The following is a 21,979-nucleotide window of genomic DNA, read 5'->3' on the forward strand; positions in this document are numbered from 1 at the left end:
TGGCAAAAGATGAAAAGCATTCACAGCGAGGTATGGAGACAGAGGGAGAGAGAGCATTGAGTACAGACATCCTCCTCCCACTCCTCTCCTCCGTTTACATTTACATTTTGCTGAGTCTCTTATCCAACAGCTGAAGAGAGCAACAGCAAGCTCCCGACTCTGGCATATGCACTGCACGCATGCACTTACTCAGACAACCACAAGAGGTCGCATTCGTAAACATCGGCCGTTTTAGCCACCTTGAAATTTGACCAATGTTGTTATTTTCCTTGCGAGGACTGACATCTCTCTCTCTCTCAATAAGGTTTGTTTCCTCTTCTGCTGTCTCAAATCATCAAAGCAAAACAGAAACATGCACAAATAGCCTGCATGTTGTGCACACACACACACACACACACACACACACACACACACACACACACACACACACACACACACACACACACACACACACACACACACACACACACTCCCTGATCTCTCTATTGGCTGGGGGAGAGACACTAATAACCCTATTTACCGGTCAATTCATCACGGATGTTTGTCGCCCCACGCTGGCTGACCCAGATGCGTGCCTTCTGTCTGTGGATGTGAGCCATGTAAATGTAAAGAGATGGCAGCATTTAGCTTATTATAATAATTTATCACTTCAAGTGTGGTCACCCAGGGGCACCACACTGCATTAATCCAGGCCTGACTGTATGTCACTTTATTTTTTATCAATAATTATGACTTGAGCACCTGCCCGCCAAAATGTCTGTGTACGTCACTGGACTGCACCCTGACATCATAGATAAGAGTGTCATCCTACAGAAAGGTAACATCATAGATAAGAGTGTCATCCTGCAGAAAGGTAGATAAGACTCAAACTACGTTACACTTCAACTTTGGCACAGCTGGTGCAACCCACTGCAGGCCTCCACAGCCGTGCCAGCCCACGCCTCCACTACCACCCACCCCCCCAATTAAGGCTGCAAATTCTCTGAGTGGTTTTAAAAAGCAGAAATGCCTGCTGAGTAAGCTAGAGTAGTGGACGGAGTCTTTTGTTTAATTAGTCTCTTAACTCTCAACTCTTAACGTTCATTTTATGTAAAGTGTACTGTATGTCCTGTTTTTAAGACCAGGGACCATGTTGGAAATAAGTGTTCGCACTTTCACATTGGATTTTGTTGTATTTGATATCCATAATAAACTCAACTCAACTCATCAGTGGTTTCACCAAAGCACTGTTTTTAATCAATCTTATGCCACAGCATTTGGAGGGGGATTGTGTGCTGAATTGGCTGAGGGCAGCGAAGGGAAAGAAGAAAAACCTCTGGATGGAAACAGTTGCGGAATCATATAAAAAAATAAAAGACAAGAAACACACAACAGGGAAAGGTGCAATGCGTTTTCAGTTTTTTTCAGAGATGGCAATTATCTTGGGGGGCAACCACAAGCAGCTACTCCACCAGACACGAGCAGCTACTCCACCAGACATGAGCAGCTACTCCACCAGACACAAGCAGCTACTCTACCAGACACAAGCAGCTACTCCACCAGACACGAACAGCTACTCCACCAGACACAAGCAGCTACTCCACCAGACACGAGCAGCTACTCCACCAGACACGAGCAGCTACTCCAGCAGACACAAGCAGCTACTCCACCAGACACGAGCAGCTACTCCACCAGACACGAGCAGCTACTCCACCAGACACGAGCAGCTACTCCACCAGACACGAGCAGCTACTCCACCAGACACGAGCAGCTACTCCACCAGACACAAGCAGCTACTCCACCAGACACGAGCAGCTACTCCACCAGACACGAGCAGCTACTCCACCAGACACGAGCAGCTACTCCACCAGACACGAGCAGCTACTCCACCAGACACAAGCAGCTACTCCACCAGATGAAAACATCACAGGACTCTTTGCAAGCAATGATGTCTGCCTTCCTCGAGAAGTTTTAGTAAAGCACTCTGTCTGAACCATGGAACCACTGTTTACCCATCCCCCTCCTAATCACATTCTGTTTACAGGATACAGATACCGTTCTAGCTCAAATGGTTCAAGGCCTTTCATCTTTTACAGATTAGATCAGAGTTTGGGGGAAATATTTCACTGTTCTAAAATGAAATATGCCAATCCCATGGTAGGGAACCTCACCCCTGTTCTATAAAGTGATAGATCAGTGTGCTGATTGGATGGGTCCACAGCTGTCTGTGCCTGCCTGTCTGCAGTTTAAAAGGAGGCAGTGCAGCGCACACAAATTGGCTCATTTGCACAATTGTTTCCTTCTGTGCTCTTGGTGCACAAGTTCATGGAGAGTACTGAGTTTTTTTGGTCCTGTTTATCTTGAAAAACACAATTCTGTATGCATCTTGAAATCAAAATGTTTTTTTTGCACATCTTGTTCAATGTTATCTTGAGGTACCTCAGGAAAATAATTATTTGTATTTATAATACAATTCTGTGTGCATCTGATTTAAAATTATTTAAATGTTATGTTGGTATCTAGTTGCGAGTGTACAGTACAGGGTCAAGTCCTCAAATTTCTTTACGAATTTAGCAGCATCACTTGATGTGTTGTACTGTACAGTGGCTGCAGGAATTATTTAGATTTGTTCACATTTAACTCTTTTTGTTACTAAAATAAATATTCACCATTTGGTAGTCACCCCTTTACTGTAATGCCTTTAAATAAACACATTGTCTGTGGGGGGGAAAACATGCAAGTATCAAAAGACTGAAGCCAGGCATGTCCAAAGTCCAGAGCAGCCCATGGCTTGTCTCTCAAAATATACTGTGGCCCTCCACACAGTATGTGGCCTCACAGTATATGTGGCCCTCCACACAGTATATGTGGCCCTCCACACAGTATTGGTTAATCAAGCAAGTTCACTTAGCGGTTTTTCTGTTCACCTAACGATTATATCATACAGTTTGTAGACAAGCACCAAGTATGAACAACGCAGGCGGAACTGATGTTTTCAGATGGTAAACAAAATCTTTAGAGTAGAATTGTATATGGGTTTTTTTTATCACCCATATGATGCGAGAAGCAGCTTGCCCCCCGGTATTTTCACATTATGTAATCTGGCCCCCATTCAAAAACGTGTGTACACCCCTGGATGTAAGTCTTATGTAACCCGGTCCCAAAGTGGATAAAGTCTCATTTTCTTTTCTTTTTCATAAGTTGCATATGTTGTTTTCTTGACATTATACACTGTTGATCTCTCTGATCCCTCTACTGCACTCTGTGAGTCTGTGCCACCTCACTGCACTGACAGCCAATCAGAGCACACTCTCCCTCATAGATAATCTGCCAGGTGCTCCAATTACCGTAGTGAGGTGAATGGGGTCTGGTGAGAGGAGAGGTGCTGCAGCAGAACTCTACCGAGCTGGTGGTCGAGGAGACAAATGATAAGAGTGCATTGGACTGAATTGGCCAGGTTTCTAAGCTGGGATGAACTTGATGGCGAGCTAACCCAATGAGAACGAGCCTAGTCTGGAACCCGGAACTCTCAGCAAAACCATCATTGTCGTTGTCAATCATTGTCCTCCCTGGGCGGCAGGACGTAAGGCTGCAACACCACTCTCACCCCATTCATTCTCTCTCACACACACACTCTCCACTCAGCACACACCCATTCCCCCTTGGACCTTGACTTCACCCCAATGACATTGAGACTTTAACCCCTGGACTATTCCCCTGTGCTGGGAAGGAATGTGCATGTGTCACGAAGAGGACTGACTGGATTAGGGTTAGGGATTTATTTGGGGTGTTTTGATTTGTGTATGGTCATTTGCTGAGTGAAATGAATTCTATGGATATCGATATTGATTGATTTATCTGGTATAAAATCTAGTCATCTAATTGGTGAGAGATAATTACTAGGTGAAATCTTGCATGGCTGTGTTTCACGTTGAAATGCATGCTCTGTGAACTCTGTTATTGCAAGAGGATCTTGAATACAACCTCTCCGTATGGCTATTTGTTTGTTTACATGTTTGTTTATTTGTTCTTTTCTCTTTATATTTCTAAATACATGGTACCTTTTTACAATCAAGTTCATGTCTCCTGAGTCTTCCTTATTCAGTGTACATCAAATGTATTTGCCTCCTCTCCCGTTCCTGACATCTTCTGATCATTAGCCTATACTTGATGATATTTAGCTCCCACAGTTATTGTAGATATTTATGGTAACAGGGTGCTACACTTACGCACATCCACCTTTGTTGGTGACGTGACCAAGAGTGACGTCCATGCCGTGCGTAATATATCCAAGTGAGGATTTCCTGCACTGCATGCGTGGAGAATACTGTGTGTGCTCAGACCTGCTTTTAGGTGTAAAATTGACTAACACATTGCGCTGGAACGCCTATTTTGGCACGGGCAACACCCAGACCTCTGTTTACGCTCGGAACACGGCGATGGTATCTTCGCCAGAGTGCAAAATGACACTTGCGGGAGGCAGATGATAGGCTAAGAGGTGCACAGACACGCCTGGGCCACGCCTACACCTGTGTCTGCACTTAGATTCCAGCGCAAAACTGGATGGTGGAGGTAGACGATAACTTAAGACGCAGGGAAGATGGCAATAAGAGGTGCTGCGCAAATGATATCGCCGTACGACGATAACTTGGTACAATCGCTTTTTGTGCTTGCGCCCCGGTTTGCACGCCTTAATGCGTGTCTTATGCTATCTTCCCTGCCTCCTATGCGATTGCCTGCCTCGCACAAGTGTCAATTTGCATTCTCGGCATGGGGTCCACCCGCTATGCCGACCACCCGCAGTGCCGACAGCCAGCAATGCCAACGTTAGGTTTAGGCGTGGGGGGTGGGAGAGGTTAGGTTTAGGCAGGGGCGGACTGGGATCATAATTCAGGCCGGGCATTAGATACCAAGCAGGCCAGGCCGATATGGGCCGACGCACGAAAAATTTGGGCCGTTTGAAGCCCAATTTGGGCCGTTTGAAGCCAGATTTGGGCCGTTTGAAGACCAATTTGGGTCGTTTGAAGCCAGATTTGGGCCGTTTGAAGCCCAATTTGGGCCGAGTCCAATTTTAACCCTGAATAAAGTAATAAAACCACTAGTAAACCAGTAGGCGGCGCCTGGCCTGCTGTTCAGTGAGTGGCCTGACTGCGGGCACCAATTTTTTTTTTTTTTTTTGCAGGCCAGGCCAGGCCAGGCCACCGGGCATTTGCCCAACGTGCCCGATTATGCAGTCCGCGCCTGGGTTTAGGGTTAGGGTCTGGGGGAGGTTAGGTTTAGGCGTGGAGGGTGGGAGAGGTTAGGTTTAGGGTCTGCAGGAGGTTAGGTTTAGGAATGAGGGGTGGGAGAGGTTAGGGTTAGGGTCTGCAGGAGGTTAGGTTTAGGCATGGAGGGTGGGAGAGGTTAGGTTTAGGCGTGGGGGCTGGGAGAGGTTAGCTCCAGCCGGTCCCCCGACACGCTGCACCCCGCCTCGCTCAGCTGGTTCTGCTTGTGGGCTATCGGCATTGCGGACTGTCGGCACCAGCGCCGCGGGAAGTAGGGGTGCTGCAGGTGCTGCAGCACCCCCTAGATTTTTTCCCCCCAAAAAAAAAAAATTTTTTTTTTTTTTTTTACAAAAGAAATTAATTATTTCTTGTTTTAGAATGTTTCGGGAAATGAAAATGTAGCCTATTTAAATAGAATTATCAACAATAACAATCAAGGAAGTTACATGCTTGTAGGCTAGAGAAGAAGAAGCGCGCATGCGCGCACATGTTGTGTTGAACCAACCAACAACCAATACGAATTGTTTAATCTGGCAATAAAGAAATGTGAACTTGACATGCTATTTTAATAGCCTACTCAAAAATGCACCTCCCACTATACAGCAAAGAGAGGAGTCAATGTTTATTGATATATGCCATTCAGATCAGAATAATTAGTCTAGTCATTAAGTTTGCTGATAATATTTCTATCATGTTAAGTCTGTGTCATGTTAACTGGTGTATTCAGAGCAAATAGGGAGATATAGAGCATTATCATCATGCTATATATTTGCTCTGAATGAGTGAGAAAAGGAGAAAATACTGAATAATTACATCACAACAGTATCCTAATGTTAATTTAAAATGAGATATTCCTGCAAAAAAATGTAAAAAAAAAACGTCCAAATTCGAGAGTCCCTTCCTCTCAGCACCCCCTGCTTAAAATGACTTCCAGCGGCCCTGGTCGGCACTGCGGTCTGTCGGCACTAGGGCTGCCACAAACAATTATTTTGATAGTCGACTAGTCACCGATTATTTTAACGATTAGTCGACTAATCGGATCATATCGCACAATTACTCAATCGCTCTGATTTAGCTATCAGCAGCTTCTAAATTTAGCTTCAAGTTGTTTTAAGCATGTGCCAAATAAAAATAAAGACAATGATGATAATTCACTCAAAAATAATATTTTCATGAACTTTAAAGTTAAGAGCATGTAGCAGCATATGTATTTCTGGCATCAATGTACTTGCATGTAATAAATGTAATATGGTGCAAATTGCAAAACTGCAAAATAGTACACACTGAAATTGAAAACATATAGTGCAATGAAATATGTACTATCCATTGAATGAATAATGCAAAATAAAATTAGGGCACTACTACGTGGCATGGAAATGGAACCAAAAACTATTCACTATGTATGCAACCAAAATATCAACAAAAATAAATTGTTTCAGTCTTCTCAGGCATCAAACACATTTTTAAATGTATGTAGAGTGCAAACTGCGGAGTAAAATGAGGTTTCCACGTTGCTATGATGACAACGTTACAGCAGGCTTTTAACGTTAATATCGTTAGCCAATAGCTAACGTTAGCAGCTAAAACTTAACGTTGCGGTTGACAGTGAGCTAACAAGCTAATTAGCCTTCATCTGCATTCGCCACAACATGCTTCCTCTTGAGATGCTCGCACATCATACTCGTGCTGCCATGATAAGCAAGTTAAGCTTATTTAGCAGATTTTGCTGCTTGTTTTTCTGGTCACGGTGATGTCACGTTTTCCCCGGATGATCGGTACTGCGCATGTGCATCAAAGACAGGACGGAGACGCCTTGAGGCCAAGCCAGCCAGTGACGCCATCGCAGGCAGCAGCTTCGGGGAAACAAAACAAACGTTTTTTTCTTTTTTCAGCTAAAAAAAAAACATGCGATGACGTCGATTACCAAATACGTCAGCGACGATTTTGGTCATCGACGTCGTCGCGACTAGTCGACTAATCGTGGCAGCCCTAGTCGGCACATAGACGTGGCACCCCCGGCATGATACTTCACTTTTCTGTCCAAAAATATCTAACCCGACCCAACCAAACTCAGCAACTACTGAATTCCTTTAAGCAGGAGGAGGGGAGAGAATAGAATGGCATAGAAAAAATAGGCAAAATAAATATTAGGTGAAATCAATCAATAAATCAATCAACAATACACCATAGTACTCATGTTCTATCCCTGGGCGGACCAGTGGAGGAGGGAAATGGGGAGGAGAGGGAAGTAGATGAGAATACAAAAGAAAAGAAAGGTCCACACACTGAAATTTAGCTCCCAGGTCAGTTTCTTTGACATTTCGACACATCAGAATGATGACGATTCTGATAACTCTCTGATAATGAACTCTTATTATGACTGTTTTTGAAGATCATGATCAGTCAGAGGGATAATAGATTGGTTGATTGAGGATGATATGAAGTGCAGTAGGCTGTGTGTGACACAGGGAGCATTATCAGGTGTAAGGTATGTTACAGTCATTTTAGACATATTCTCAGCAGCTAAGATTGTCATTAACACTTTCAGTGCCACGGCCCTTGGGCAAAAGGTTGCTTGCTGTGCCACATAGGCCGCAATGCATTTTAAAACAGTCATATAATTTTTTTAATAATTACTATGTAAACACTGAACACGCACAAATAACGATGAGACTCTCTTCTATCACCTGCAAAAAAAAGTTTATTGATCCCATTTTCCGTTCTTTAGTTATGAGCCGGAGAAGATAGCCTGATTGAACGAAAAACATACCTTTTTTTCTACGAGCTGAGATAACGAGCCTTTTGTGAAATTAAACATTTCAAGCACATCTCTGACTCTGAAGTTAATTTTCTGATGTCTGGGTCTGTCTGGGTGAAGTGTATGCTGCTCTGCTGCTCTGCGTGCTCCCCCCCCCCCCCCCCCCCTCAACTGCACACGCCTCCTGGGTGTGTCTTATGTGCCTGGTGGCTCTCAGTCTCTGCTGAGTTTGCTGCGCACACACAGTGAATGGTGCGCGATATTCAGCTTTTTGGTTCCGCGTGTGTTTGTCACGGGCTGGCATGCTTCCAGTTCGGAATAATAATGCTGATTATGTCAATGTGCTGTTGCAGCGTACATGAAGGTGCTCAGTTGTGACAGCGGATGCTGCTGCTCTGGGCACAGCTGGCGTTGTGCTCGTTGTGCTTCTGCACGTCGATGCATATGGACGGATGCGATGCGATTTCCTCCTTTTTCCCAGTGACTATTTCTGTGTGTTTGGCTCCTTTTTCTCTGATCAGGAGAGTGCTGTCGCCACCTAATGGGTTTGTAAAATAGGTTATCGACCTCCAATAGCTACAATATTGTTAGAGGCGACGTAAGAAGCTTAGATCGACACCCCCCCGTCAAAAAAACAATTTGGAGTTATGACGCCATTTGGCGTCGCTGGCACTGTACGGTAAATTTCTAATGACGCCATATGGCGTCGCTGGCACTGAACGTGTTAAGCTGTAGGAGCACAAACACATTTATTTTAGATTTTTTTTTAATCACAAACTCCTCCTACATTGGCTGCATTCTCCGTCATGTGGTTTAAACACTGAGCTATATTAAATATGCAGAGAGGATGGCTATCTCCGCCCAGTAGGGTCGAGTGAAGCCGAAATCCTGCCAGGCGACCCCATTTGAATTCCAGGTGACACCAATTAGGGTCATGCCCCCATTGTTTGAGAAGCACGGGGCTACAGCATGTATTTGTCACACACACAGAACCACGGGGCTACAGCATGTATTTCTCACACACACAGAACCACGGGGCTACAGCATGTATTTCTCACACACACAGAACCACGGGGCTACAGCATGTACAGTATTTCTCACACACACAGCCGAAGCGTCTACAGCAAGAGTGTTTCTGGTTCTGATTCTGAAAAAGAGGGTCTGCCCAATGCCCATATGTCCCCAAGAAAGAAAGAAAGAAAGAAACATGCCAGGTCACACCGACCAAATGTAATATCATTCGTGATTAGGTCAGTGATGATGTCATCAGTGATGTCACTCGAGCAATGGTCACCACTGATCTCAGTGATGTCACTTGATGTCATTGGCGATGATGTCATCAGTGTGACGTCATCAGTGACATCATGCTGTCTTACCCACTGACGATGTCATAGACATTGTGACATCATCAGTGATGTCATGAATCCTTTCCTGCGGTGGTTATAAATGGAATAATCAACATGTGCGTCAATGATTTTTAAGGCACAATGTGGTGGTGAGGAACCACATGACACGGAGCTTGACCACTTTTGCTTTTGTGAACAGAGACTGTGCTACATGATGCTCCCAGGACCTGCAGCCAGACTTATTTTCATATTAGCTTGGATTTGTCAAGGTTACGCACTCTATTTCCACATAAGAGAGACAGAGAAGCAATGCTTCATTCAGGAAGTTCCAGACGAAACCATGGTCATTGGGAAGTACAGGACTGAGCTGTCGGACGAGCAGACAAATTCCTTCTTCCCGGCCACCCCTGGTCTCGGGATGCATGTGGAGATCAGGGATCCAGATACCAAGATTATCCTTTCTCGTCACTATGAGTCAAGTGGACGGTTCACCTTCACCTCCCACAGTCCTGGAGAACATCAGATCTGTCTGCACTCCAACTCCACCAAGATGGCTCCTTTCGCAAGAACGTTGAGAGTGCATCTGAATATTCAGGTGGGAGAACATACCAACAACTACCCGGAGATCGCAGCTAAAGACAAGCTCACCGACCTGCAGCTGAGAGTCCGACAGCTCCTGGACCAAGTTGAGCAGATCCAGAAGGAGCAAAGCTACCAGCGGTATCGTGAAGAGCGTTTCCGCCTGACCAGCGACGGCACCAACCAGCTGGTGGTCTGGGGGTCTATCGCTCAGATGCTCATCCTCATTTTCATGGGGGTCTGGCAGATGCAGCACCTCAAGAACTTCTTCCGGGCCAAGAAATTGGTGTAGCGTCTGTTGTTGCTAAACATTACAAACAGTCTAGTCATGGAAACCCCAATTCACTGAAGGTCATGGCCATTGAGGTGATCCCCAGTTCTCGGAGGGGAAGGGGTCATTTCAAATACCGCTTCCAACGTGAAACTTTTTGGATTTTCCAACTCAAAGCTATTACGAATTGATGGAGAATTGATTATTCTCCTTTCTTGTAACTTGATTTGTTCTGTTTCTTTCCTGGGAGGACATGTTTTCAGTTTTTATTTTATTTTTTATATGTCACGTGCTTCTCTCATGTTCTCAAAATGTGATAAAATGCATATTTTGTACATGGTGGTTACACCCTCCATTTTGAATCACTGGCTAAATCCCATAATGTCATTGCTGGAGTCACCTGCTCAATCTATTATGGTAATGAGCATTTTGTTGTCATTTCCTATACATGTCTTGGCTGTACCACATTACTGGTTAGTCACCCTGATGAAGGCCTGTGTGCCGCAACATGTAGTTTTTCATTTTTGCCATGCATTATCCATGAATAATAAAGGCTTTTTCTTTTTCCACCAACTGTATCACCCCCATTATGTACCAAAGAGCACCTTGCTGGATTTTATACTCATTATTCATCCTTCAAAAGACGCACTCCTCTCTCTGCCTTACTACTGGACCAAGTTGGAGCAAAGCTAGCAGTATCATGAAGAATGTCCTCTGGTGGTCCATCGCCCAGACGCTTATTCTCATAGTCACCCGGGGAAACACCCAGGGGCAGTCGGGGGTCCCCCATATCTACTGCTCCAGGTGTCTCTGCTATGTTTTCGTTGCTCTGATTCAGCTTTTTTGAAGTGAATCCAAAGTTAGCAAGTCATGAACTTTGCTTTCGCTTTGTCCATTTTTAGCCAATTCAATGTCGAAGTAGAAAAGAATCAGCTCAAAGTATGCACACATCCACAGAGAAGCATTGGCTCTCAATGCTTCTCTGTGGATGTGTGCATACTTTGAGCTGATTTTTTAACGAGCCTTAATGACTTACAGCTGGTGCGGGTGGAGTTTCTGCAGGCAGACAAAGGTAGGATATTTTTCCGTGTGGGAAACATATAGAGAAGGTAAACACTGCCGACCTGCTTATACTGAGATTATAATGATACAGTAAGCTTCCCTTTAAGCAGCCATAGCCAACGTTTTACATTTGCTATTGCATTCAATCAAAGCTGGAGAGCAGTTTAATAATTTTGCTCATTTGGATTTTAGTTCGGGAATGCAGAGAAGGTATAGATCCTCCAACTATTATATTATCTGAAAACAATATGAAGATCAACCGCTGGGTCCCTATCTTAACTCATTCCCCGCCAGAGTTTCAAAGGAAAAGTCACAAGCCAGCTCTAGGGTTTCTGAGCATTTTCAGTGATTTTCCGCGACCAACAGAATATTTAATTCTATGACTATGTAAACACTGAATGTCCCAAAAGACAGAACAAAGCCTCTACTTTCATGTAGAGCAGGAGTGGGCAACTATTTTTCATGGGGGGCCACATGAGAAACCCAGATTGTTGCCGGGGGCCGAACAAATATTGTCATGCCGTAACCCATGGATGGGCAACTTTGATGATATAGAGGGCCACAAAAAACAGATTTTGCTGAGGGCCGAACGGCGACAGCGTGAAACATTTGGGGCATTTGAAGCCAGGTTTAGAGGAATAACTTATTTTTAATTAACAGTTGTGATGTAATTATTCAGTCTTGACCACCAATATTTGATCCTTTTCTCACTCACTCCTATGTCACCACCTGCTCTCCCTGCAGGGCTTGAAATCAAAGTCCCTGGAAACCAGAAATATTTCTTTATTATTTAGCATTTTGAGTTCATCACATCACAGGACCCTATGTTAATAAGCCACCAGCCAAATTTGAACGATGATGAACGTCGCAAAGTATATAAATTTAGGTTTGACAGTCGTGGCAAAAGTCATGAGAATCAATTAGATTTTAGAGTGTATTTTCTCCCGCGGACTGTGTGGGCGTGTCCCGTCTGCAGCAGGGAAATTTCTCTTTGTCTCTCTCTCTCTCGGAGAGAGAGGGAGAGAAGGAGAGAGAGATAATTTAAGAGAGATTGGGTGTGTGTGTGTGTGTGTGTTCGCGCGTTGCTCCGCGGCTCTGAGAGGGAGAGATCTCTGTCCGTTCTTTGCCCCCACAGCACTCACTCAGTGTCTGTCTCCCTCCCACTCTGTGTGCTGTGTGCTTCTCTCTCTCTCTCTCTCTCTCTCTCTCTCGGGACTAGTGAGAGAGAGAGAGAGAGAGAGAGAGAGAGAGAGAGAGAACAGCATAGCGCTCGACACAGCCTGGTGACGCGAGGTTACTCACACACACGCACACACACACAGTAGGGCGGGTTGCGCGCGTGTACAAAGGTTATATAGAGCTTATGATGTCATAAGCTCCTGCATTTTAGCATCTCGCGCACTGCTCTCTTCAATGAGGAAGTAGCCTATCTTGTAGAAGCTTGTAGAAAAGTGTCGATTTTAAGGCTTTGGGTTGAAAGTAATGTATAATAATTTCGGAGGCACACAATTACTAACATAAGACCCTAAATAACATAGTTAGAACGTTTTTGTGGATTTTGGTTTCCAGGGACTTTAACTTCCCTGCCTGAGGACTGGCGGAGATTTGTCTGCAAGAGTGGTGTGACAGTGAGCTCAAACTCTGTCTCCTTCTGCATGTTGTGATACGACTGTGCACATTCTTACTTTCAGTAATTCATATTCCATGGACTTTACATTGGTGTTTAATATGCTGGACTACACTCATCTGGCTTGCTGTCTCTCTCTGTCACTTTATCACCTCACTGTCCCTCCAGCAGTCCTCATATCCAATGATCTTGCTCGCCCCTCTCCTTCTCCTCTTTCTTTCACTCTCTCCTCTCTCTCTGTACTTTTTCATTTCTTAGTTAATTCAGTTGCAACCTGTCTCTCTCACTTCTCTCTTCCGCCTCACTGTTTCTCACCATTTCTCTCTCACACTCTTTTTACTGATCTCCATCTTTATTTCTCACTCTTATTTATCTCTCTCTTTTCTCCCATCTTCCTTTAGTGTTGTTCTTACTTCCCACCTCTCTCTCCCCCTCTCCCTCTCTCCCTCAGTCTGTCTCACTCTAAACTTCTTTCTTGCCTCTCTTTCTCTTTCACTCTCTCCTGTCTTCCTGTCTCTATATCCCTCGCCCATATCTTCCCTCCCCTCAATCTTTTGGTCTGCCATCCTCTCTTTTTCTCTCTTTCCCTCTCGCCTCTCCTCTAGTCACTCGCTTTCTGTCTCTCACCCCCCATCTGTCTCTCTCTCTCTACTATAGGTATAAATAAGACTCCTAATAAAGTGCTAATTAATCTCTGGTGACAACATCAAAGAGAGCACATCTGCAATGCTGAGAGGAATGAGGGAGGGAATGAGGGAGGTAAGGAAAGAAGGAGAGGAAGAAAGTGGGGAAGGATGAAAGAGAGGTGGAGAAAATGAGAGGAGGGGAAATACAGATGACAGATTAGAAAGAAACAAAGAACTATGGCCGCACGATAATTATCGGACCGATACATTATCGGCCGATATGGCCATTTTGCGTTATTATTTATTATTCCGATAATGGCCTTTTTCCGATAAATTCGTTAATAATCATGCTTTATTTTTTGCCTCGGAAGCTGAGCTTTTGTTGTCGCACACTCGTGACATCACAGCTGCGATGCAAACATGGCTGCTGCCAGTGTGTTGCTGTTTTTCAGTTTCAGAATGATCAGAAAGCTACTGTAATTTGCAATCCATGTCCCACACAGGTTCCGAGAGGAGGGGAAACCTCTAAACTGGCATTACGTTAAACCAAAGCTGGCGATGATGCAGCGGATATGTTTGTTGTTTTTGTTAGCAAGTTTTGTTAGCGAGTTTTGTTAGCATTAGCTTGTAGCGCAGCTTACCCTGCAGGCTCGTCCGCTTGGCAGACAAACTGTGACATTTACAGTCTGTGGCTTGTGATCAAACAGCCTCGCAAAAGCACTTAATACACAGAGCTGGCGTAAACTTATAGAAACTAATGGAAACCCCTTTACCCGAAATGAAACATCGAGGGATTGTGTATTTAACTCCAAAAAACCACTCGCTAACGTTAAGCTAACCGTGCTAGTTAGCGTTAGCTGCTGGACAGTAGGGCTGCCCCCTCCAGGTCGATTGGTCGATTGTTTGGTCGACGTGCTCTTGGTCGATGAGATTCACGTGGGTCGAACAATCGCTGGTGTTAATAATTTCATAGGAGAAATTCAATTTCATAACAAGAAAAGCGATCGGAACGAAGTAACGTGCCGCGCAAGCAAGTTGCAACACGGACCTTTTCTAGAAGCACACAGGAAGTGATCCAGGCTAGAGAGAGACAGGCTAATAGTTAGCAGGCTATCTAGACTGAGAGAGCAACCAGCAGAGCGATGGAATTAACAATTAAATGGCTCAGCTATCAGCACAAACAATGGGCACGTTTCAGCACGCAGCCACCATCAGCTGTCAACGAGGTGTTAACGAGCGCAGTAGGCCTACACACGCACCTTATGAGATGAGACTGACGGTCATCAGTGAGACTGGACAGAGATACACTCCAACTCCGGTAATGTTAGACAGGCTGTTATAAGATGTTACTGAAACAAATCGCAAAAGCTGTCTAGCTCTCCTTTCTGCCAACTAATTAACCATGTGTGTGCTAACGTTACATAACCATAACCATCGCACACGCAACTCAAAGCTGTTTCCCATTAGCTGAATATGGACAGGTGTTGCACAGCACGCTGATCAGTCTGTCCATTCCGTTAACGTTACAATGCTGCAAATAGCTTTTGTTTATAATTATCAGCTGTCAGAGATAGTGCGCTCAGTAGTCAGTACACTGCACAAAATAAGATTTTTTTTTTTTAGACCCCGTTTCGACCAATCGATTGTGCTGTGCTCTATATGACATACATGGGCAAATGAAACCATCGGCCAGGAGAATAGATATCAATTTGTTGTTATTTATTTACATGCATGTAATGCATCTCTATGGGGAGAAGGGAAGACACTAGGGCGGCCACTCACCAGGAAAGGCCGCTGCTTCACTAAACCCCCGCCTCCGGCCTAGCGGAGCCGACGTAACACAGAACTACAAGGGCTTCCCGAGCAGCGACTTTTTCTCTCTTAAAACAATTGAAAACCGTCATGTTAAAGCTGAGCAAGGAGATCGATTTGATTTCACCAGAGCCGAAGGCAGCAATACAAAAGACTGATGGAAATAACAGAAGAGAAGGTAAGTCCCACTAAACTGGTATCCAGCATTGACAGACAGTATGGAGGCACAGTAGACACGATTCTGACTGACCAATCAGTCGTCTGCAGTGTTTTCACATCACCGTATGGTATCGGGTCCACAGCCCTAGAACCTCAACAAAGCAGGGACCAAAACTAGCACGACTCAACCCGGGCTGTCCAGGTTTTTGATCGGTGGAATGAGACAAAAAGCGAGTCGAGCTGGGCGGGGCCGCGCTAATACCAGCGGTGGAAATGGGCCATAGATGGCGCTCTGAGGCCCACCAGTGGGCCATGGCTCAGTGGTTGAGAAACACTGTCTAACATGTAGTGACTTGTATGCAGAATATATAAGGAGACAATTATTTTTTCATCATTGTAAAGCCACAGCATAGTGAAGAGGATACTAATGTGATGTGTGTATTGTAGTAGATCTCCTAGCCTCTTCATTTTGCTCTCAGTGTGCACCAGATTGATGCCGATTTTAATTAAAAATGTAAAAATAAAATATATATAAAATAAAAAAGTATAGTATATGGATATTAATCAGCTCTAAAGTTTCAGTCTGGTTCCTGCAGATATCTTCTTTATGCACTAATTTAATTAGTCTCCTTTCTCTCTCTTTCTATCTCTCTCTGTGTCTCTGCCTCTCTCTCTCTGCCTCTGCCTCTCTCTCTCTCAGTCTCGCTCTCTCTGATTATGCAAAAAGAAATTGTAGCTCAAAGCCTTCGGGACTTTTGATGGCCTAGTTTGTTTCTTCTTCAGAGCCTGTGTGTCTCCTCGGCCTGCAGAACACAGAGAGAATATCCGCACTTCAGCTGACAAATCATGCCAGACCGGCGCAAGTGAAAAAGGAGATCTGGAGCACACGGTCAAAGTTAAGCAATTTAATAGGTGCAAACCTATGCACCTATTAAATTGCCTAACTTTGACCGTGTGCTCCAGATCTCCTCGGGTTGTGTGTGTGTGTGTGTGTGTGTGTGTGTGTGTGTGTGTGTGTGTGTGTGTGTGTGTGTGTGTGTGTGTGTGTGTGTGTGTGACCGATGAAAGTTTATCCAAAAGAAAAAAGCGTCAAACATTGAAACCCACCAATAGAGCTGAACGTGTTTTGCCCCCGAAGTGAGTTTCCCATTGACTTTCTCCATAGACATTTTGGAAAAATCTTTATAAAACGAGTTTTAAGGCCAGAACCAATTTTCTGGTGTTTCCACTCAGGTTTTTTGAACATTTGCATAAAAACAGGTGGATGGAAATCCACTTTCTCTCTCTCTCTCTCTCTCTCTCTGTGCGTCTCTCACACTATCTATGTCTCTCTCTCTGGTCCCAGTTCCCAGTTCAGCGTGATGAACCGCACCTCCCGCTTGGCATGTGAGGTTGATTCAATTGAATCACTGTTTCTTTATCTCCGGGCCAGGCCAGGGTGATTAACTCCATTCCACCTGGCATGTCAAGGTGATTAAATCCAACGCAGCCTCTGCTGGAGCCGGAGGAAATAAGTGTTTGTCCTGCACACACACACACATGCACGGACGCACATGCATGCGCGCACGCACGTACACACACACACACACACACACACACACGTACACACACACACACACACACACACACACACACGTACACACACACACGTACACACACACACGTACACACACACACACACACACACACACACACACACACACACACGTACACACACGCACGCACACAGTAAACAGTGACAGGTCCAGCTTCCTGCCCAGCGATTTACTCAGTCCAGGATTGAATCTGATTGGACAGTCAGGAACTATTCGTGTAAAGTAATTGGACAAGCTGGGTCCACCACGCTATAATCTAACTGGACAGCCGACGCTTTCTCAAACACAGGTGTAGGGATGTCACGATACCAAAATTATGAGTTCGATACCGATACCTGCCTAAGTATCTCGATACCGATACTGAAACGATACCACGGCAAAAAACTAAAACATCAGGAAAAGTATTGGAATAAATAGAGGGGACAAAACATGGAACTTAAAACTTATTTTATTGATTTAACAAGGTAATGCACAGCCATGTAGTCATTTTACTACATGCTGGTAGCACGTGTGGCGCTGAACATGCTAGAACTTTTATTATCTAGTGTAAAATTAACATAATCTCTCCTGTAAACATATTTTAAAGGAATGTGAACCGGTTTTGTATATTGTACATGGTATGCAGTCATCTGATGCAGAAGGTAGGAAGAGTGGAAAACACGAGCAGCGCGCTTTTCCTCTAATGTTCGACTGTTTTCAGCTTTAAAACGCCCACAGCGCTCCTCCAAAAACAACAGATGCCACCAGCATTTAAACACCAGGTGCGTTCATTAAAAGAGGAGCACGTCTAGCTCGTCCTTACATAGAGAATGAATTGCAGAAAGACGCTGGCAGCTCCAAAAACGCTTTTGGTCTCAATGTCCCCTTAGGTGACTAATTGTAAGCCTCAAAAAGTAAAAAAGCAGGAGAGATTAGGGTGTATTCACACCTATCTCGTTTGGAGCAGTTGTTCCGAAACAGATAGCATTTTCCCCCTTGGTGCGGTTCGTTTGGGGGAGTGTGAACACAGCAATCGCACTCGGATGCGGGACAAAACAAGCGGACCGAGATCGCCAAGACAGGGTGGTCTCTGTCCGCTTCCAAACGAACTCTGGTGCGGTTCGTTTGTGGTGAGAACGTGAGCCGACCTCGATCCGCCACAACAGCAGTAAACGGTGCGCATTTTTGGATAAACCAGCTGCCGTAGTCAGCTGCGCTGTGCGTAATGGCCTGAAGAACGAACATTTTTATCGTTTAAAAACAACATCTTTCAGATCCTGTTTTGGCGACTTGTGACTTGCATCGATAAACTTTGGGGGATTTTTGGATCATCACATCAGCAGTTTGAACTCAATCAACTTACCTCGGACCATGGGAAGCAACGTTAATGTGTTGAATCTCTACGGATTTTGCTTGTAAATTGTGTGCGGTGTGCTGCTGGCTCCCTCTCTCCCTCCCTCCCTCTCTCTCCCTCTCTCTCGCTCTCTCTGGTCTCCATTCAATAAATGAAAACAAGTCGTGGTAATCAGAGCCAGCCTTCTTTGTGATAAGATTGTCTGGTTCAATCAGACAATCAGACTGATTGCATGATGTCTTCCTCGAAATGTCCGTTATTATTAAATTATTTATTAACATTTTATTCCTGACAGGACAGGTGTTCATATATAGGCTATGTCTCGGCTAATCCTCATCTCCGTGATAGTCGCCTAGTAGCAGAATTTGCGAGGGTCTTTGATCTTCTATCTCCAAATTCCCGATAGCCTAAATAGGCTAAATAAATACATAGGCTTACATAGGCTACATAGCATACATTAATAAATAAATAAAGAACTTTCTCCCTCTGTCTCTCCCGATCCCTCCCTCTTTCTTTCTTTCTTTATCTCTCTCTCTCTCTCTCCTCGCACGGCGGACGCCCGACATAGCCTAAAATGTAGGTCTAACAAAACGCATTTTTATAATCATATAGGAAAATCTCTGGGAATTATTTTGTCCATCCCGAGAGGCTATTAGCCTATGAGTGTCTGCTGGCCAATCCAGGAAGTTTGACAATACTATTTGGACCGTTTCATTTGTGGCTGTGTGAACACAAACGAACCAAGGCACAAATGCAACAATTGTATCAATTAAGTACCTGAATCGGAACAAAGCAAACGACCTACAGGTGTGAATACACCCTTAGTTTCAACGCAAATCATAAATATTGCCATTTCCCTGTTTTCCCTGTTTGCTGAGGCTGGGGTTAAGGTGGGCGGTGCTTAGGACTCAAAAACGACCATATCCCGTTATGAAGGGATAGTACAGAGAGACGAGGGTTCACATGCAGCCGACCGGTGACAAACAATTCATTCGTGAAAAGTAATAAATATACATTTAATTGCCCAGGTATGTCTGTAACTGCCATCATCTGATGCAACATCAGAGACTGAAGGGGAGAGACAGCCGCAGTGATACACGGACAACTTCGTTCTCAGTAATCACTTTAGCCTTCGTGTCATTATAAGTTGCTTTTTGGTGTTTCAAGAGTAAATATCTCCACTCTACGGACATGTTGAGTTACAGCAGCCAGCCTGCTGTATACTAGTGTGCTGCAAACTGTGGACGTGTCCGCCTCCGCAATCACATCGTTTACAGACGGGCTACTGTCAGCAACGCAATATAAGCACAAATAATTCAATTGAGCTCTGTGCATGTTTGTTGTGTTGAAGCTAAGCACTAAATGAGTGAGTACAGTAGCGGGGCGTCTCTCTCCTTTGAGAGAACCTGCATTTCACTCAGTAGGCTCCTCCCCTAAAGTGAGTTTATCAAGCAACATGACGAGTTAATTTGCTTTTAACATCGCACGTCCTGCGATGTGACTATCGCGCATGTGCACATTGCGATGACGATGTGTAAACGATATATCGTGCAGCCCTAATGCAAAGGATGTGTAATTTGCTTGTTATTGAAGAGAGAGGTAGGGCGTGCACATCCGCTTGTAGGGCTCAGGTGCAGGACAAAAAGCAAATAACATAGAAAATAAATAGAGTCCGCACACTGTATTGAAGTCAGCTCCCAGGTCAGTTTATTTCAAATAAACTGACCTGGGAGCTGACTTCAATACAGTGTGCGGACTCTATTTATTTTCTATGTAATTTGCTTGTTATATCACACATTTCAGAAAAATCGCTCTTCATGATGTCAAAAGAGCTGCAGCAACTGTGGGGATCCTTGCTGCTGTCGTGGGCGGTGACATCTTCTGTGATGTCATAAAGCCTCGATGATGTCATAGACATTGTGACATCATCAGTGATGTCATAACCCATAACCCCTCCCAGCTGGGATAATGATGTCATAGACTTCCCGGCTCAGGCTATATAAGTACTGGAAGGTTGGTTACTCCCTTCAAAGTAAGATGATGGAAATTCTACGCGAGCACACGGCTCCGCAGCACTCCTGTTCGTCTCATTGCTCCGGCTTTCTCAAAATGATGATGTTCATCTTCAATGGCTGCATCTTCCTGGCAGGGGCAGCCGTCGTGGTTGTGGGAGTGTGGTTGAAGGTGGACAGCTCCTCTCTGCTGGCTGCAGTGCCCAGTCTGGCCAAGTTGAGCGCTCCGGGCAGACTGGACCAGCTGATCAATGTGAGCATCCTGCTCATATCCGTGGGCGCTGAGCTGCTGGTCATCGGGTCCCTGGGTTGCTACTACACTGTCAAGCAGAGTGACTATAGGCTGAAGGTGTGGGGGATGCTGGTGTTATGCTTCCTCAATCAGGGTTCTGGAGCCATGTTTATGTGGGCCTTCTTGGATGGATGGGACTTTTTGAAGTTCTAAGGATATGGAAAGACTGACAGTGTGACCTCTCTGGGATGCCACCATGGAAGAGTTCAGGTGCTGCAGATCAAGAACTACACAGACTTTACTGACTCGCCCACCCCCCCCCCCCCTTTTTAATTATTATTTTGTTCTGATTTCCCCCAATTGTGCTTGGCCAGTTTCCCCCTGCTACTCTGGGCGCTGCTCCACCCTCTGCCGATCTGGGGAGAGCCGTAGACTAGCACCATGCTTCCTGCGACACATGCGCAGTTGCCAGCCGCTTCTTTTCACATGAGAGCGGGGAACTTCACCGGCAGGGCGTAGCACGTGGGGAGGATAACGCTATTCCCACCAGTTCTCTTCCGCCCGGAGGTAACACGGGGGTGCGAACCTGCAACCCTCATGTTGGTAGGCAGGGAATCTACCGCTACACTACCTGGATGCCCCCCCTTCTCTAAGCTGTGACCAGCATGGCCAGCAGCTCTCTAAGGCACTCGGTTGGTTGGTTCAATGGAGTGGATGATATGAACAACATTAGGGAGCAGTGATGTTATCAGTGGTTTCACGTATCAATGATGGATGCATGGCCAGCAGATCTATAAGTCACTATCTGTATTTAAACAGCACCTTTCACAGAGCAAGGTCACAAAGTGCTTCACATAGTCAACAAATACAGTTAAAACAAGTACAATGAAGAATCAAAAACACAGAGATACACAAAAGAGTAAACAAAGGCCAGACTGTACAAACGAGTCTTTAGCTGCTTTTTGAAAATGTCAACAGAGGCAGCAGATTGTAAGGCCAGTGGAAGGACATTCCACAGAGTGGGAACAATACATTGAAAGGATCGATCACCCTTCGTTTAAAACCTAGAGCGAGAAACGACTAGTAGGCCCTGGTCCGATGACCTCAGTGACCTGCTGGTGTAAGGGTGAATTAGACTGCTGATATAGGCAGGAGCCTGACCATGCAGGCTCAATATGTAAAAACAAGAACTTTAAATTAGATGCTAAATTTGATGGGAAGCCAATGCCGGTGTGCTAAAATGGGAGTGATGTGGCATCTCTTACTGGACTTGGTCAACAGCCTTGCAGCAGCATTCTGGACCACTTGTAGACAGTCCAGAGAT

At 44.9% G+C, this 21,979-nt stretch overlaps 1 protein-coding gene and 1 pseudogene across 2 annotated transcripts in view; one reads left to right on the forward strand and one right to left on the reverse strand.

Moving 5' to 3' along the window:
* The window catches only part of grip2b (glutamate receptor interacting protein 2b), a gene marked incomplete at both ends in the record, with an annotated part of 174,312 nt that overhangs the window by 98,699 nt on the left and 53,634 nt on the right, over window positions 1–21,979 (reverse strand). The window lies entirely within an intron of this gene.
* Window positions 9,559–10,218, forward strand: LOC310799338 (transmembrane emp24 domain-containing protein 4 pseudogene; annotated as a pseudogene). Its single transcript has one exon. The product of its transcript is annotated as a transmembrane emp24 domain-containing protein 4 pseudogene (transcript).

This window comes from Poromitra crassiceps (genome assembly GCF_964638095.1).
Source record: "Poromitra crassiceps genome assembly, chromosome: 27".
Classification (NCBI taxonomy): Eukaryota; Metazoa; Chordata; class Actinopteri; order Beryciformes; family Melamphaidae; genus Poromitra; species Poromitra crassiceps.